Source organism: Melozone crissalis, unplaced genomic scaffold, assembly GCF_028551555.1.
Source record: "Melozone crissalis strain CALT ecotype California unplaced genomic scaffold, PUWL_Pcris_2 ptg000023l_1, whole genome shotgun sequence".
Taxonomy (NCBI): domain Eukaryota; kingdom Metazoa; phylum Chordata; class Aves; order Passeriformes; family Passerellidae; genus Melozone; species Melozone crissalis.
This window is the reverse complement of record NW_026535801.1, coordinates 8388641-8406320: the sequence shown is the minus strand read 5'-3', so window position 1 is coordinate 8406320 and position 17680 is coordinate 8388641. Positions and strand designations below refer to the sequence as shown.

Genomic DNA, 17680 nt, shown 5'->3' with positions numbered 1-17680 from the left:
TCCTAGTCAGACTGCAGGAATGCAGTGTCCATTAATCCAAATGTAAGGCTGTAAATCAAAAAGAAAAACGAAGCAAGAAGCCTCAAAGATACAGTGCTATGGCTTGAGTTTGTACAAGTAAATATTCATAAAAATGAACATAAATGTGAAAAGCTAACAAATTGGCAGGATGAAGGGGAAAGCAGAGCGTTTCATAGCTTTGATTTATCTCAGATATTAACAAAAAACCTTTTTGTCCTGGGTGGCTGTCAGAGTTGCCCTCACATTCAACATACATGTAATTGCCTGGATTTCAAATCAAACCTTGTATCATGGTGCAGAACATGTATGTTTGCTTTATCTTCCTTGAATGGAGTATTGCATAAAAGTACTGGACAACAACTGAACTGTCAGCTAAATTTTTTCCTGAATAAAGTATTCAGCAAAATAAATCTCTCTGGGTGTCTCTGCTGCCTCTTACTGCAGAAGGCTGGGGAGCTTCTGAGAATGCTGCAATGCAGCAAGTGTACTACCACTGATTAAAAGTAGATTTTTTCCTTTTGTTTTGTTTTGTTGTTGTTTTTACCCCCTTTCTGCAAGCTTGTGGGTGGCATTTTAATCGAGTTCTCATGGTAACAAACGTAATTTAAAAGCACCAAAGCCTACAAAATTAGGCTTTTTTCTGTATGTGATTGAGGTGGGTGTTCAAGTCATTACAACTGCAGTGATGCTGGTTATTTCAGGGTTTCTGGTGCAGAGATGACAAGGGAAGTAAAATGGAAGCAGGTGGTGCTAAATGCAGAAAACATTCATCATCTTTTTACCAGGTTCCATTGTTGTGCTCTCTGTAAAGAGGATGCAATTAAAGTAGTGTGTAATGTACTCCTTACGTTGCTGTTTCATTCTTTCAGATGTATTCTGGCATCACAGTTATGCCATATTTGTATTTCCTGAGGAAGGCAGTTTTTGTGACTGATGTTTTGATTCACTTTTGCAAGCATGAGTCCCCATCAAAGCACATGAAAATGCTAGAGAAACTGTGGAATTCTGTATGGAGTTATCATGTATTTCTCATGTAGGAAAAGACGCAGAGAAAAAGCAGCAGGAAGGGGTTAAAATGAAGCCATGAAGGATCTGATTTGAATGCCTAACCTCCTGTTAATGAATTGATCTTGAAAACACTACATGACTAAAACATGCTAACTCATGGAAGTCACTTGGTTGTGTCTAGTGTTTTGCCATGTGTGGTGTAAATGTGTTGTGTTTGATGCTGTATTGCACCCAGTAATTTTCTCGTGCCCTGTATTTGCAGTCCTGCAAGTAGGCAGTGACCAAGCTAGTGCAGCTCAGTAATCCTGTGGGGGTGTTAGAAAATTTAAAATACAGCTCACTCTAAGCTGCTGAGGAAAAAGAAACTTGATTTACAATGAGAAAATGTACTGGGTATTTCCAGCTCTTAAATGCATGAAGTTCCATTTTTTTTGTGGTGTGGTTTGGTGTTTCTTTTGTTTTGTTATTACAGCCTGTTTACAGGACATGAGCAGTGAAGGATTGAAGGATTTAACAGTGTAACACCCCAAATATCATTGCCTAGCTTCCTTGCAGGAGATTTATATCCTATTCCCAGGAGCAGCATGTCAGGGATTGTTGTTGCATGTTGGTGATTTCCCAGCAGACATGCCTGGCTCTGGTGGTAGGACCAAGCCCACACCTTCAGAAAAGTGTTGAGAGTAGAATTTTCAGAAGCACAAGCATTGCCAGTAAGACAGAATGCTGCACTTAGGGGTTGGGTAAGGATAGAGACATCTTGATTTGGAGAAAAAAGCTCTCCTTGTCTCCCTGGCTTTCCACAGAGGTATTATTGATCTGTTCTGCTGCAGGGCTGGACTGACTCGGTTCTTCCTCCTGCTCAAGAACATGTTGAGTGCTTCCTGCCTAGGGTCTGAGTATTCAATATATATATTTTATTGTATAAAAGTCCAGTTCTGCCCTTTTGTGCCTAATTTGGCTTTGCACTGACACTGCACAATGATTTGCAGAGATGGGGATGTCCAGGGGCCTTAATGTGTAATCTATACCATGGCTGCAGCACTGGGCTTTGCTGCTGTCCCCGTTCTTATGATCATCTGTCTTGCTTGGCAGTTGCTGAAATGGAAGATGAATGTTGGGAGTTAAATTGCAATGATTTTTTTAAATCTACATTTTAAGAAGAGGTGGAGTGAGAAGTTTTCTTGTACCATTCCTTTAGAGTGCTTTCTTTATTTTTTATACCATTGCCTGAGAGCTAGTCTGGGAATTTGAGTAGAAGACTATGAATGCTGCACTGATCGTTCCTAATGGGAGCTCTTTCTGTACCTTTCTGGCTGCAGAACATTGTTCTGGCATGATAAGGAGAGCTTTGGACAGTGTTCATGGATCTTCCTGTTGTCTTTGGGAATCTTTCACATTAACGCCTCCTGGGGTTTTGAACAGGTAAATCGGTAAAAAAAGGAGTAAAAGGTCAAGAGCCAAAGAAAATAGAGCCATGTTGGATTTCATGCCAGGGAACAAAGAGAGCAATGAAATATTAACCATATATAGAGAACTGATTATACAGTAACTTCCTGTCACCTTTGTATTCATTTAGTATTGATAGAATTTCTATTCAAAAGCACACCTTAGTAGTTCCTTGCTGTGGCTAAAGGAGGAACAGCACCTGCATTTCAGAAGCTGCAGGTGGATATGAGCAATGCTCCTTGGAAATGGTACAACAAAGTCAAGTGCACTGCATTCTTCAAATCAGCCTGTCATTTGAATGTTTCATGTCTGAAACATCAACTATATTTTTTAAATGGTAATTTTTTTTTGCTGATCATGGGCTTTATGTCAAATATAATGAAGTGGATGTTGTAGTCTTTATTAGCCCGATGTTAACTATATGCATATCACAAGTAAAGCCCTCTAAACTGGTCAGAAATTTGAAGAAAATTGAAATGTCTTGAGGACTGCAAAAATCTGCTTCAAGAAAAATCTTCTGACTTTTTTTAATATTCACAGAGGAACACTGACAAAGCACTAGAGTAAATCCTCTCTGAAGATCTTTGCCAATTGGCATGCACGCAGTAGGGCGTCAGCCTAGCAGTGGTTCAGGAAAAGGAGCTTTTAGGATTTCATTATTCTAGTTTGTGCTGCAGCCCCGCTCATGTAAAGTCTTTCAAATTGGTAGCAGCTAAAAGGACAGCAGCAAAAGCATCCTTTTTATAATATGGTAAGTATATGGACAGTAAGTATTCTGTCAAAAAAAAGTGTTTTTCATAATTCCTTTTTTGACTGTGCGTATGTAGGGTACCTAGTGATGCTGGAAAATAATTCAATTCTCTACCCTGGAAAAAATGCCTCCAAATGCCACTTTAACCTAATAAGGGGCAGACATCAGCTGTGGGGTGGGAGGGAACTATGACAATCTGTGAACTCAGCAGAAAGTCTCTATCCCTGAACCTGTGTCTTCATCTGCACTTTCATGGCTGTAGGGGTGTTTCAGAAATGGGTGTGGGGCTGGACATGGGCTGTGTGCTGAGGCACATCTTCTCCTGTGCCCAGAGAGGGGCTAAGAGGAGTGAGGCTGAGGAGGGACATACTGGCACAGGTGCACTTAGTTTGTATAGTACTGAATTTACTGCCTGTTTATTCATGGGTTCATTCTCACAGTTTGGAAGGGGAATCCAATGTTTGATGGGAGGGGGTCTTTTGTTTCACATGGTGCAAGACTAAGTGCAGAGAAAGCAGTGGTGGTTTATTGCCTGTGATAATTTTTGGAGGTGTGTGTGTGTGGGGGTCTGTGGAATTCAGAAAAAGGTGTCCTGATATTCTGCATGGGGTCTGTTGCATGGGTTGTTAGGAGACTCAGTGTGACTTTTTGTGCTACTGTCTGGGCACTGCCCAGGACAAACCTTGTCTCAGGGCTCAGGCTGAGTAAATTCAGGTAATTTTATACCTTTGAGAATAGATCTGGGAGAACTGTCTTGCTGTCTGTTGCTCAGCACTGGCTCCCTGAGAGATGAGGGAGAGGCCTTGGAATGTTGTGTCCCTTTTGATGGCCAGGACCTGCCTGGGGGTGAAGTGGTGTGCTTCAGCAAGTCCCTAACAAATGTCAGTAAAGTCAACATTTGGTGTTGTCCCATCTGGTATCTGTAAAAGTGCTGGTTTTGCTGCATCTTTTACATCTTCTAACACAGCTCGAAGGAGGTTTATTGCCTGGTCTTCTAGCTTAGTGAAATCTCCCTCCCCAGCTAAATGGTCTAATGTTAAGTGTGCCTATCCATCTTCTTGGATATAGTCCTTTAATACTTGTTGTAGTTGCTTTTTCCATACTCCCTCCCACAAGATGAGTTCAGTGGGGGAGAGTAGGATGTCTCAAGTCATGGGGCACCATAACATGAGCCACAAACACAGCGTTTAGCAGGTTGTTAAAACAGAGTCAGTTCCTCCCATGATCTTTTGCAGCTTTAAAATGTCTTTCATTTCCCCATGGGAGATGGATTCCCATCACGGGTTAGCTCCCCTGTGATACCACGCTGGTGCCACTTGAATTTGGGACACCAGTTCCCAATCCTCCTCCTTTACCGCTGCTTTCTCCATCTTCTGCCATGAGTCTTCAGGCTCATCTTCAAATCTGGATGAGCCCTCACTCTCTTCCTCAGGAGAGGAAGTTTGCCTATTGACAGAAGAGCGGGTTCTTGGGCTGACTGGCACGCCCATTGTTTGAGGCCTGTGGTAGCCAAGATGGCTGCCTTCCACTCAGCGCCATGAGTGCTTCCAGTGGTGTGGGATATGGAAAGGGCTGAATCAGAGGAAGTGGGGCCTGCCCTGAAGGGCCTTGTGTCAAAATGGGGTTCCAGGTGTGGAGGTGGACTCCAGGATGGAAGGAGAGGGTCCCGACGCAGGGGGAGGACCTGACGAGAGAACAGAGAGTAGGAGCGAACTCAACATGGCGGTCCCCCTCATGGGATGGGCACCATTTTCTAAACCACCAGAAGGGAGGTAGGATTGAGGGATAATGGGATGTGGGTCAGGGTAGATCCAGAGTGGTATGGCCAGTCCAGCCCTGAGAAGGGGATAGAAATGAGGGGAGATGGCAGACAGCTGGTGGCTCACCTGTGCCTCATCACAGGTTCCATCTCCTGTCCTGTTCTCAGAGTTTTTGGGGTTAGGGACATGGGGGGCAGAATGTGAGAACTGCGGAGGTGTCAGCACAATGGGCCAAGACTGGGTAATAAGTTACATATAGTCCATGCTTTTACAGAAGGCTGATAATTTTCTTTCTATTAAGAAACCCATACTTTTATATCGTAGTTTGCTGCAGGTAGACCTAATTGGTCCTCCAATCCAAACACCATCACCATTGGTTAGTTATGGAACCACCCTTTGGTAAACACATCTCCAAACACATATATGTTCACAATATCAGGTGAAGCAAGTCAAGATAAGAATTTTTTCTCATTTTTTGCTCTGATTTCTCACAGTCTTTCCCAGAATGATGCCTGGGAAAGTTGTCTGTTGCTCCCTGTGACCAGAGAGCTGCTGCCACAGGGAGGAATATCAGAACTTTGAACATTGGAAACATCCCTATAAATGAAACAAAAGGTAGGGTAAAATTTAGCAACTCTTACCACACCTTGGGTTTGTAAAAATAAAGTCTTTGCCCAACAGCATCCCAAAATGCCAGCTTGTGAACAGAATCACAAATCAGAATCATGTCTGGAAATTCCTTAAGTAACCAATGAACAAAAAAACTTAAACTCCTCTTATGAAAATTTTTCCTCTCTAAAATCACAGCTTTCCTAACCTGCCTTGAGGGGGCAGCTGTGGCTCAGGCACTTTGTGGTGGCAGTGCCAGAGGAAAAGACCAGAAATTATGGAATCCACAACAGGAGAAATGAACGCAGCATTACTCTCAGCAAGAGGGACTCGTAGAGTCAAAAACCATTCCATCTAAACTTCCAGAATTCAAGTTGATTCCTCCTGAAAGCCCTTCCAGCAGCACCAGGAGTTTGGAAAGGAATAGAGCCCAGATCTGAGTGGCAGGCAGCACTCTGCTGATGAAGAGTATATAGCAAAGCCTTTGAGATGCCTGTGTTGGGAGTTCTTAGCTTTCCCATGACTGAATCTGTACTTGCTTTTATGGCTAAGAACTTGTGGAAGCAGGGAGCGAAGGGCAGAAGAGACAGATTTGATAAAAGATGTGTGAGGGAAGGTGAGGATGGAAAAGCAGTGAAATAGAGGCAGGTTGGAGAGAGGGGCTGAATGGGACAGAAGTCCAGGTAGGAGAACTGGAAATTAATGACTGGACAGCAAACACAGGCCCTGGGTGAGGGACTGAAGCCCATGGGGCAGTGGCTGGGCAGCTGGTGCAGTGGGTACTGAGGTAACCCAGACAGAGGGAATGGGAAGAATAAAATATGTTTCTTGACCTAGGCAGTAGCCTATATGTGCAGAAGGATACCCAGTTAGGATTATGCAGTTATCTCTGTTTTATTTGACAGCTCAGCTCCTGAGGTGTAACTGTGCAACCCTAATGGCATTTCAGATAGTTCTGTATGTGTCATAGATGTTGATGCACCTCTAGACAAAGTCTGATTTGTGACAGTTACTTGTTTTGCTTCTTTTGCATTATTGGCAATTAAAGCAAATTATTTTTAGTATGCTCTATCAACAGAAGCAGAACAAAACTTGCTATTCCTAAACAAATGAAGTTAGGCACTACCCAGATGTGTATATTCAAGTGGCTGCCATGGCTGGATTTTGTTGCTGCCTGATAGTGATTTATTCTGTAAGTTTTGTGCCCTGAGCTTTCAGAAATACACTGCTTTTCATTATGAAGCCCTGCAGAAGTCTAGCAGTGATAATTAGCAAGCCATAAAAATCGACCTGATTTGTGGGAAGCACTGAAGAATGCAAGGAGACATTTCTGTTCAAGGAGCTAGGAACAAAAGCTCGTGGTTACTGACCCAGTCATGTCAGACCTAAATTTTGAGGGAATCCCAAGTGATAAGTGTTCTGCAGTCTGAATACTGCCTATTCATTCAGCCCTTCTGGCAGAGTGAATGAATCATCTTTTCAAGCAGAGACAGCCCCTCTGGGTCAGAGTCGAGGTCATTGGTGGGACATGTGTTCCAGACTGCTTGCCCTACATGAAAAAGAAAATATACAAGACTTTGCTTGCACTGTTGGAGCTTTGGGCCTCTCAGCTATAAAACATTTACGTACACTGTCTCAGCAGCCCTTTTACAAGTAGTGCCTCTGGATACATAACCAGGTCCTTCTAGAAGGGCCATTTGTCTTCCTGGCTGCCCATGTGCTGTTCCTCTTCAGCAGCACTCCTGATGCAGAACATTTTTCTCAGCTGATCTTCCTGGTGATGTTCCCCCACCTGATAATTGCCTCTGTGTCACTGTAGTCACCTCAGTGCTGCCTCTGGATTTTAACATGAGCTGATTGAGTTGATTCCACAGAATGAGTTGAAAATGGGCACCCCCTTTCTTCATGTAGTGAGTGATCCAGCTCCGTGCTGGAAGTAGCAAGGCATGGTCTGTAGAGCCTCTTTTGCTGCATCAGCAGGGTGATATCTGGGATTAATGTTATGTTTCAGTTACAAACTTATCAGACCAACAAAGCTGTTCATTTGCTAGAGCCTGTCTGATCAATATCTGCTTTTCATTTGCAGAGCAATAGTCTATATCATACAGTGTTTTTTCATTAAAAGTTGTTAAGCATTGTGATGCTCAGAGAGGGGATGTGATATTTCATCACACTTAATGACCTTTAAACATGAATGACAAGAAACCACACAATTAATTAAAGTCAATATTAAAATAGCAAACAAAGCTGCTAATCCACATTAGAGCTACATGTTATTTATGTGGTAAAAACATTGCTTTCCCCAAAAAGGCTCTCAGATTAAGAAACCATGGGAAAAACAATGACAGAAAAATTCAGCAGTTTGCTTTTGAACCTGTGTAAAATTCCATCATGTACCCCCTGCTATACATTCCACACAGTATGAAGAATCACTGCTGTGTTTTTTTGCAGGGAACCTGTCACTGGTGAGTTCTGTTTGATGCACTGTAGCTCTTTGTGGAGAGAGGATTGTTTGTTTTTTCTTCTCTGCTTACCTTCTCCCTGCACACTTGTGTGCATTTTTGTAAACATTTATCGCATTCCCTTCTTTCCCAGGATGAAGAGTTAGCATGTCTAGTCACTCCTTTCACAGAAGCTTCTCTGAGTCTTTTATCATCTTTGTTGAGCTCTCTGTACCTTTTCCAGGTCTACTTTATTTCATTTGTGATTAATAATTAATGTTTTCAGGCATCCTAAACAAGCATCAGCTTTAGTGCTGCTGACAGACTTTGCAAAAGGAAATGTACAGAGAAATACAAGATAAATCGAAGATCCATGTTGGATCCTGGGTACCTTTCAAAAAAGGCATCAGAAACCTTTGAGTGCACGTGTGAATATTCTGTGTCCATCAGTGCTCTGCATGACCTGTTGTACCTGTTGTGCTTTTAGCGGAAATCTCTGGCTGCAGTCTATGGAAGGATACAAATAGGACATTTTCCTTGTCCAGAAAGTCACCCTGGGGCTGTTTTCTGTGTGTAGTGCTAAGTATTGGAAAGAGCCTGATGATACGGGTCCTTGCAGACATGAAGGCACCTGGCTCTGATGGAAATCACCAGAACTGTGTTGCTTGCATTGGGAAAGTGCAGATGTTTGGCCTAAGCTCTGTGGAGCTCCTTCTTCATCTGGAGCAGCTCATGCTGCCCACTGCTAATGGCAGGAATCTAGATTGGATGGTTTGATTAGAACTCAACCTAGCTTTCCTCTTTCCCACCATTTGTCTCTCTGTATTAAAAAAACCACATACTCTGCGCCATGCCTTGGGGTTTTCCAGACCTTTTCTTGCCATTCTTGACGTGCTGTTCCTTCATCCAATGCAAATTTATTACCTTTCCCTCTCCCTGTGCCTGGGCTTGTTCAGTACCCCACACAGACTCGTTCAGTCTTCACCTTATCCCAGGAGTGTGCCACTGACTTAACATTCCCCAGCTCCTTGGCACTGGGGGCAAGAAAAGGGGTGGCAGCAGAACAAGGTTAAACTCAACCTGTTGTAGCAAGGATCAGATAGTTGCACACTCCCACAGGAGCTGACGGAGGAAACAAGTCTCTGGAATAGGTCTTTGCTGTGACAAAAAATCCTGCAGTTAAGATTTCAGAAAGGCTGAGTGACTCAGTGACTTGGTTCCTGCTTATGCTTTAGATACCTGAATTTTCTAAGTTCAAAACCACAAGGAATTAAAAATTAAGCTTTTAAAATATCACTGTAGTTCAAGTACAAGAGCTCAGTTGAAACACTTTTGAAGGAAAAACTTCCTCTGAAAGCAAGAACTGAAAAATCAGCTCCTGTGGCTCCAAGTTCCTTCAATGCTGTCTCTGTCCTCCCTGCCCTCTTGTCTCCTTGCCTGAACAGGCTAGAGAATGACTGCCTGCTTTATTTTCTTTTGTAGGTTGGTTGAGTCAAGATTTGGCAGGGTAAACCTATGATAAAACTATCCCCAAATATTGTGATTTTACTATTTAGAGCACAGAAGATTTTGGGTATTCTCATTTTGATATAGGGAGAGATTATTTTATTTACCAGGGTATACAGTCATTGGTCATACAAGTGGGTGGCTGATTGTGGGTGGGCAGACTATTTTTAAGTCATACAAGTATAAGGGTGTATTTAAAAGAAGTTCTTTATTTGTAACATCACTAGTTAAAAAATAGTATGAAGGGATGAAATAATCTTACCACTTCTGATCAAGGTTTTGCAGTACAAGAAACACTACTCAGGCATTCCCTAGGAAAGAAAATTCTAGCACTAACTAATCAATGCCAAGTTTGTTGTAAATATAGAAACAAGCTGAATTTGTGGATAACCTCTTTCCCAATCAGTTTTCCAAAGCCTTGTTTCCTCATTTCTCTTTATTTATTTTCAGTTAGAAGCTTTGTGCCACAGCCAAAAGCTTTGACTCCTGTTGGCTCTAATGGGTTCCTGGGCCCTGTAAGTTTTCCTGGCCATGAAACTGAGAATTGAAGCTGCTTAAGTGAGTCTGGCTGGAGGGGCCTGGGCACCAGCTTTCTTTTGCCTGATGCTCTTTTTCTGCATGAATGAACAATGTCTCTGGTAGACAATGCAATGCTTTTACTTTCCTGTCTGCCTGGCATGATTGCCTGGTGTGTCTGAATGTCAGGAAGGGAAGCTCAAAGCACTCTCAGCAGAAGAATGATCTGCTGTCCTTGACTTAGGGAGGAAACCTCTTTCACACCAGCAGGAATTTTTATCCAAACAAGCTGGAGCAGCTTGAAGATCCTTTCCTGTTATCCCCTTCATACTTCATTTTAGCATCATCATCTTTGTGGCGCTTTTTCATTTATGGAACAATCAACCATATTGCTTTAATTCAGCATATGGAAGGATTGAATTAAGCTAGGATGGCAGCTAGATCAGGAGCTCCATCCCTGGATCTCCTTTTGGGTTCATGGCCTTGGAGAGGATGCAGAGAGTTGTGTTTCAGAGTTCTACTGTAGGCTGGTTCCCCTGCATGTATTTAGAGGGAAGAATCTGCCAGAAATTAACCCAGGACATATGTTATGCCATTTGTAGTAGTTGAAATGATGGTGTTCCCAAAGATAGCATCTGGGTTTTTTCAAAGATTGTGTTGTAGCCAGAGTAGAATTAGTTTTCAAAGGTAAGTAAGACTTTTGAAAAATCAAAATGTGCAGACACATTTATAGAGGCAGCATTTTTCTAAAATATAATTAAAAGCTCACTGAATAAAGACAAGATCATGTGTAAATGTGTCATGCTTGATGAGATCTTGGTGAAATCAGAAGAAACGAGAGTTGTGTCAATAAGTTATGTGGAGAGAAGGCAGAGATGTACCAGTGTAGTTAAAGTGCTTTATTCTGGGTAAATGGGATTCTGTTGAGTGTGTTTTTGTTTAGTAGACAAGTTTGTATCACCTCTGCTGAGTGGTCCAGTTTGCCTCACCTGCATGAAGAGCAGCTCACGTGCAGTTGGCAGGTGGAGAACATACAAGTAATATAATTAGCATAATTAATTAATTTTCACTGCCTAATGTGAGCTGTCATCCATCCTAGAATCTCTTGAGAGAAGAGATGCAACATCAAATCAATGTGTCTTAGTAAGATCAGTGTGGGGAAAACAAACCCTTTTGATTTTCCATTCCAGTCTGGTATGTTACCTTTACCAGCCCCTGTCCAAGCACAAGTGCTGATCAATTGTAACCTGAGAGCAAAGGAAGCACATAGCTGTGCAGCCTGTTTGTAGGGTCTATGGCAAATACCCAATTTGGCTGGCACTTCATCAGAAACAGGTTTGAAAATGTGAGGGTGAGAATGAGGTGATTGTGCTGTGTAGTGTTTGCTTTCTGTACCTGTACAATAAATAAGAAGATGCCTTTGTCTCAGCTGTTTATAAGCACTGAAAGTTATAATGGAAATGGCAGTGGGGAGAATGGGAACCCAGAATTCAATATTTATCTCTGTAGCCAGCCAGGGTTTTAGCTGGCCAAACTTGTGGAATGCTGGCAGCATTGGCAGTGCTTTTAGTGTGATATCTCTGGCAGTATTTCTTGTAGTCTTGCCTTGTTTTCCCTAGCCTGCAATGGCTATGTCACATTGTACCCTTCTCCCTGACCAATGAAGGATTTTCCTCCTTAAATAGTATTTTGAGTACTCTTGTATTGCATAGCCTATCCTCCAGCTCAGCCATGGTGTTGTCATGGATCTTCAACTGTATTCTTAGTGAGGTTTGAAGTGACTGTGATAAGAGGGAAATATGAAAAAAAAAATTTCTTCATTTGGAGTCAGATTTCCTGGGTGCAATCTGAATCATCTTTTGCCTTCAAAATCACCTCCATGAATTAAAGATTTCCTCTATTCTTCTTAGCTTTTTGAAGATTTGTTTGTATTAAATGGGGCAAATCTTTTATAATTATTTTAGTAGGAAAAAACAGACTCTAAAAATATGGACTGAGTTGTTGAGTGTTTATTTCATTAAAATATGAAAATCTCTGAAGTGTCCCATGAAGAAAGGTTTGTTTTCCAGTTAGATTATTGCAGTGTTTTAAAGAACAAGGGGGTTAAAAGAGAAAAGCTGTGCAGAAGGTGACAAAGTGTTTGAACTGGGAAAGGACCCACTGCTTAGTGCGCCTGTGCTGGCAATCCTGTGTATCAACCCAGTGAGCTGAATTCCCTGTGAAAAGCCCTGAGAGGGCCATGTCTTTGAATGTTTCCCTGTCTGATCACACCCCAAGTGCCTTCATCTGCCACAGCCCTTGGAGCTAGTGCTGTTTGTTTGTGGTGGGCTTTAATGTGCCTTCTGCACTGAGGGTGAAAAGGCTGCTGTAGCCACAAACGTTGGTGAATCTTTTTCTCTGCCAGAGCTGAAGTCAGAGCCTTGGCACAGGTTGTTTAGATGGCTGCTGGCTGAGGGCTGCAGAGCCTCCTGTTCCAGACAAGCCTGCCAGCTGCAGTGCCCTGTCTGAAGTGCATGGTGCCCATTTGAAATTGTGCTCGGTGGAAAAGTCAATGCAGTGTGTCTGACTCAGAGATGCTCCCCTGAGGGGAATCCTGTTCTTGTTCAGGCCTTGTTTCTGTGACTCTCGTGGGAACAAAAAGCTCCACTGAGAAATTTGGGAGCTGCCAGGAAACCTCCTGGCTTCCCAGAAGCACTCCTTCCATCCTTCAGTCCCTCCTGCTCCCCTAAGACAGGAGAGATCTGAGGCAGGATTGAGCAGACTTCTCTGTATCCTGATCAGGAGACAGGGCTGTCGTGGTGCCTCATCTTAAGATGAGGAGTTGAGATAAGGACTGCATGCAGTTTAATCCAGGGACACTTGTGTTTCTTTGTGTTGACACCTGAGCTAACTGCTATGGCTGCTTTGGTGCTTTTCCCATCCTTACTGTGGACCAAATTTATCAGTAATAAGTTCCTGCTGTATTTCATGTTTCAGATATCACTTGTAGTTGTCATGGTGCTGTCGTTATGGTTACCATCTCCTTCACCAGCTCAAATACCTTTCCTGTATCCTGCAGGAAGCAATCATGATAGATAGGAGTGCAAGGGTTTGTTGAAAAGGGTTGGTGTTGAAGCAAGAAGGGGTGCACAGGGATTCTTTTTATCTAGAAGAGAGCTCTAGTAGGTTTTTTAATGGGGTATTATTCAGTCACAAGCTGCTAATACCTGATGTCACCATTTCTAGAGAAGGGCATGCAGTTTTATATTTCTGGAGTTTGAGTAAATTGATATATGGTCCCCGAGCATGGGAGTGAGGGCAGCCCTCTAAGCTGGGCAAAAATGCCTCAGAGGAGTCACCTGAGGTGCTTTGCAGCAGCCCAGAGAAATGGACACCTTCCCAAGGGAGGAAGGAGTGACAGCTGAATGGCTCATTCACCTGTGCCTGTGGTCTGCCTTGGGACAGAGCTGCTTCCTACCAGCCAGATAAACATTTCTCAGAGTGAAAGCATTTCCCTTTCTTTAGGAGCTGGGCAGTTTCTGCAGTGGGATGACCCTCCCTTCCCACCTGCCTGGCTCCACTGGTGTCCAGCTCACCTGCTGGCAGCTCTCAGAAGGGTTTCAATCTCTGCTGTCACAGGCCTGGACAATGCACAGGAAGGATCAGAGGACTTGTCTGTGCTGTGCTACTGCTGCAGATCTGATCCACTGCTTTGAGGCTGCAGCCATCCCTCATTCTCAGCTCTGCCAGACATGCAGATTGGAAAAAAATTTCTCGTTTTCTTCATCTTTCCCCAGTAAGCTTCCTTTGTTCACCCTCTGGTGCAGGCATCATCCATTATTTTCATCTGTTTTGTAATCCAAGGTATGATCAAAAGGATTGTCTACAGAGACTGTGTGGCTATTGGCAAACTGTTTGCAGTGTGGAAATGAAAAAGCCTTTAAAACCCACCAAATGCTAGGACAAGTGCAAGGAGGTGAACACTGCCTGCATTTTTAAGGGATGCAAGGTGGTGTTTAAGGGCATAGTCTTGCTCCTGTTGATGGAAAAGAAGGATCTAGCTGAAAGCTAATAATTCAAGCAGTGGACAAGAAAGAAATAAATCATATTTGTTCTAAAATATCAGAGAAATTTGTTCATCTTCATTCAGCTAGAGAGGTAAAGTGGAGAGAACGTATCATTCTCTCTAATAATATTCCATATTAGTGCAATTACAGCACCTTGGCATTTAGCATCAAGTGTAGCTTTGGTTAATTATTTTGTGGCTCACATCTGAAAATAATCATATTAATTTGAAAGATGTATGTTAGGTGAAATGCAGGAGTGAAATGGCATCCAAAATTGGCCTTTTTGTTTTGTGGATATGTGGAGAGTCCATGAAGACAACAGTGTTGGTGAGGTTTGTGTACTATATACTACAGCCTGAGCTTTAATGGTGGCAGGAGGTCACTGGAACTTGTCCATCTGAATTTCCTACCTTCTGCCTCTTGTTTCTATTCCAGCCTCCCGATACCTCCCTGCTTTCCTTGGCTCTTCTAGATGTAAGTTGTTAGTAAGTTAAATTTACTGGAAAATTCCATTGGGACCTTTTAAGTCACTGTGCCTAGTATTTGATATTTAGATCCATCATCCCTGTTGGACAGTTGGTGTGTGGTCATGAAATTTCTTTTGTTGCGTTATTTACTGGTGTAAGTTTGATTGCACCCTATTTGTGTATAGTTTAACTCATTTTGAAGATATTTTAATTTCTTCTTTAATTCTTGGTGCTCTTCTTTCTGCAAAAAAATTACAAATATGTCACTTCATTAATTTATTTTCTCTGAAAGAAATTCTGTGAATTTCTTAAATTTCTTTAAAAAATCTCTTTTAGGCAGTCTAGTTGAGGAGTTTTGGAAGCCCTGGATACCTGAGGTCTTTGGCCATATCTGTGCACTCCAGATTAGGGAGAATCCCTTCCCTATTCTGGCTCAGGACTTGGAAGCAGCTACAAGTCAGGGCAGATGATTCTGCTTTGGTGAATCTGAGCTAAATTGCCCTCTGAGAAGCAGGATTTGGTCCTGGAGCCATACACAGAGCACGTCCCCTCTTCTTCCCGCTGTGCTCAGGATCTGGCCATGCTCCTATCAGGGTTTGGTTTTCTGTTTTTTAAAGAGTGTATTGTCTCTCCTTTCAGCAACCTCCAGTGCTAATTTTTGCCTGAACTAGAATTGTAGCTCTTCTTCCATGTATCCAGGTAGCTGTTTGTTTTAGTTGTTGAATTAGCTGCCCTGAAATTAAATATCCTCATTTCTCTGAAATTAAATATCCTCATTTCACTCATAGATACAAGAGCAGGTAAAAACATGGCTGGAAACAGGAAGGCAGTCTACTTGAAAAAGTCTTCAGTATTGGCCTAATTCTGTTGTCTTAACAAGTAAGAAATTTACAGAAAATTAATCAGTTTCTATGCAAAGGCAGTGTTAATATAAGACTAAGATGATTCTGGACAGCTAGCACGACAGGAAATTTAAATCAGCATTATCTTGGGTTTTGCATATCACGGCCTCATGCTGTATTACTGTGGGTGATTTGCTCTGCATAGAGTTCAAAGCATTCAGGCTTGGTTCAACCCAGCCATGGCAGCAGGAGCTGGTGTCACATGAAAGAGCATATGGATTCATAAATATGTGTAGAGTGCCTGCAAAAGGAGGAGGCAACTGCAGAGTCAGACCACATATCCCCCATGAGATTTGTCCCTCTGTGTTCAAGTATTTTCTGTCTCTGTGCAGTTCCCACGTGGCTGAAAAAGCTGGGAGGGTCCATTTTTATCATAGTTTCTCCTCCAGGTTATTAGTTCAGAAGATAAGATGTCCAGTTCAGGTCCATGATGCTGTCCCCTCAGTGCACTGCCTGAGTTACAATGACATGAATTAAGGTCTGCCAAGGATCTCTTCCCTGCTGCTGCCAGTGGAGCACGATCTCTCCAGACAAGCAATGGCTCAGTAGTGTCCTCCATGTCACTCTGGATGAGGAAAGCCTTTTTGGGAGGGCTGTGCATGGCCCATGGGTGTGGGTCAGCATCACTGCTGTGATCTGTGGGGCTCAACAGCACCTACTTGATCCCTCTGGAAGGAGGGGACATTCCCCACCCCAGTCCTACACTGTGATTTGCATGGGTGGCCTTGGTCGGACTTCAGGGTGAGGAACACCCTGGGGGAGCAGTGTTACCTGTGCTGTGTGGTACCACAGCCTGCTCCAGAATGGCTCTGGAGTAAGGGGCTGTGCTGCTGTTTTGGCTGTGAGCTCCACTGCCCATCCTGCTGTGGTCAAGCACCTCCTTGGACACCCCCTCCCTACCACTAACCTTCACAAAGAATGAGAACTTGCTCTAAGACTGCTGCTGTGTCTTCCCTGATAAAGCAGTTCTGTTGTAATGGTTAGCAAAGACAGGCTCAAAGATCCAAATCAATTTGAACTAAAGCAACATGACATTTTAGAGGACTGGCTGTGCCTTCTTATCTATGTCTTTTTGAAAGCCTTCATTACAGTTTATGCAAAGAATAAGAAACTCATGGTAAAAAGGACTGTTTACTTCCCTGAAGTACAGTGTTTCCCTAGGTTGTCCAAATTATTCCAGGTTTTTTCTTGTTACATAGCTATCACTATTTAAATTCTGCTGTATTGTCTGGCCACTTGAGTATTTCTGTCAATATTTACATTAGCTGATTAATTTAATTCCATTGTATGCTAATGAAATGAAAGAAAAACAGCTCACTTGATGGTGCAAAGCACACCTGTGTATTCTGGATTTTAACCCAAGCTGTGGATGAATCACAGCACACAGCAGATAGTCATTGCTAAATTGCTGAGTACAAAGATGCATTGTGTGACTCACTCCCTGTTTCTCTCCTACCATTATAAACCCTGAGAGCACTTGATGAATAACAGAGAGGCAAGAATGAATTCATCCATGCTTTACTCTGTAACCATCTTTTATAAATACTGAGCCAAATTCTGCCTCCAGATACACGCAGCTCGCATTGAAGTCTGCCCACTGTATTTATTTTTAAAGATAAAAGCACTTTTGTTATTTTCACTGGGGACTTGTGTGACACAGTCCATTGTGGGGATGTGAATATCCTTCCTCAAGAGCTTCAAGTGAGGCAGGGAGTGTCTGCCTGGAACCAGGAAGGATACTTCATGGATAATAGCTACCAAACTGTGGTGCTGGAATAGAACCATTACATTTGTCCCAGTGATTTTCAGAGCCACATTCTTTACACTTGGCTCTTTCATAACCCTCCCTGTCCTGCTGTGCCTCTGGGCTCCTCTCATGGCTGACCAGGGGCTGAACTGGTGAAGCTGGTGGGCAGGTTCATCCTGCTCCTGCATCTTGCTCTCAGCTTCAAAGCACACTGGGTTGGTGAGGGAGCCTTGAGTTAGGGCTTGGGCTTTTTCTTTGGTTGTTTTTTCTGGGTTTTTTGTAATTTTTTCCTGAGTTTCCCCAAGGGACATAAATGAGAATCACCTCCTTTTTTTTTTTCCTGCAGAACAGAATTTCTTCTGCCCTCATATCCCAAATGTTGGTGACTTTGAGTGTGTGCTGCTCATTGCTGTAAAAAGGGAGATATTTGTCCCATGGCCTCATGTTTTGGAAAGGCTCT

The 17680-nt window shown here is 42.8% G+C and overlaps 1 protein-coding gene across 24 annotated transcripts in view; it reads left to right on the top strand.

The window, feature by feature from the left end:
- MAP2 (microtubule associated protein 2) overlaps positions 1-17680 on the top strand; it is a 170777-nt gene that overhangs the window by 83848 nt on the left and 69249 nt on the right. Inside the window, exon 1 of one of the 24 annotated variants that reach the window (XM_054278307.1) lies at positions 14558-14578. The exons of the other annotated variants lie outside the window; for them this stretch is intronic. The gene's annotated coding sequence lies outside the window, so the exon portion shown is untranslated. Of the gene's footprint in view, positions 1-14557; positions 14579-17680 lie in introns of those variants that run through there. 24 annotated transcript variants of the gene reach the window in all.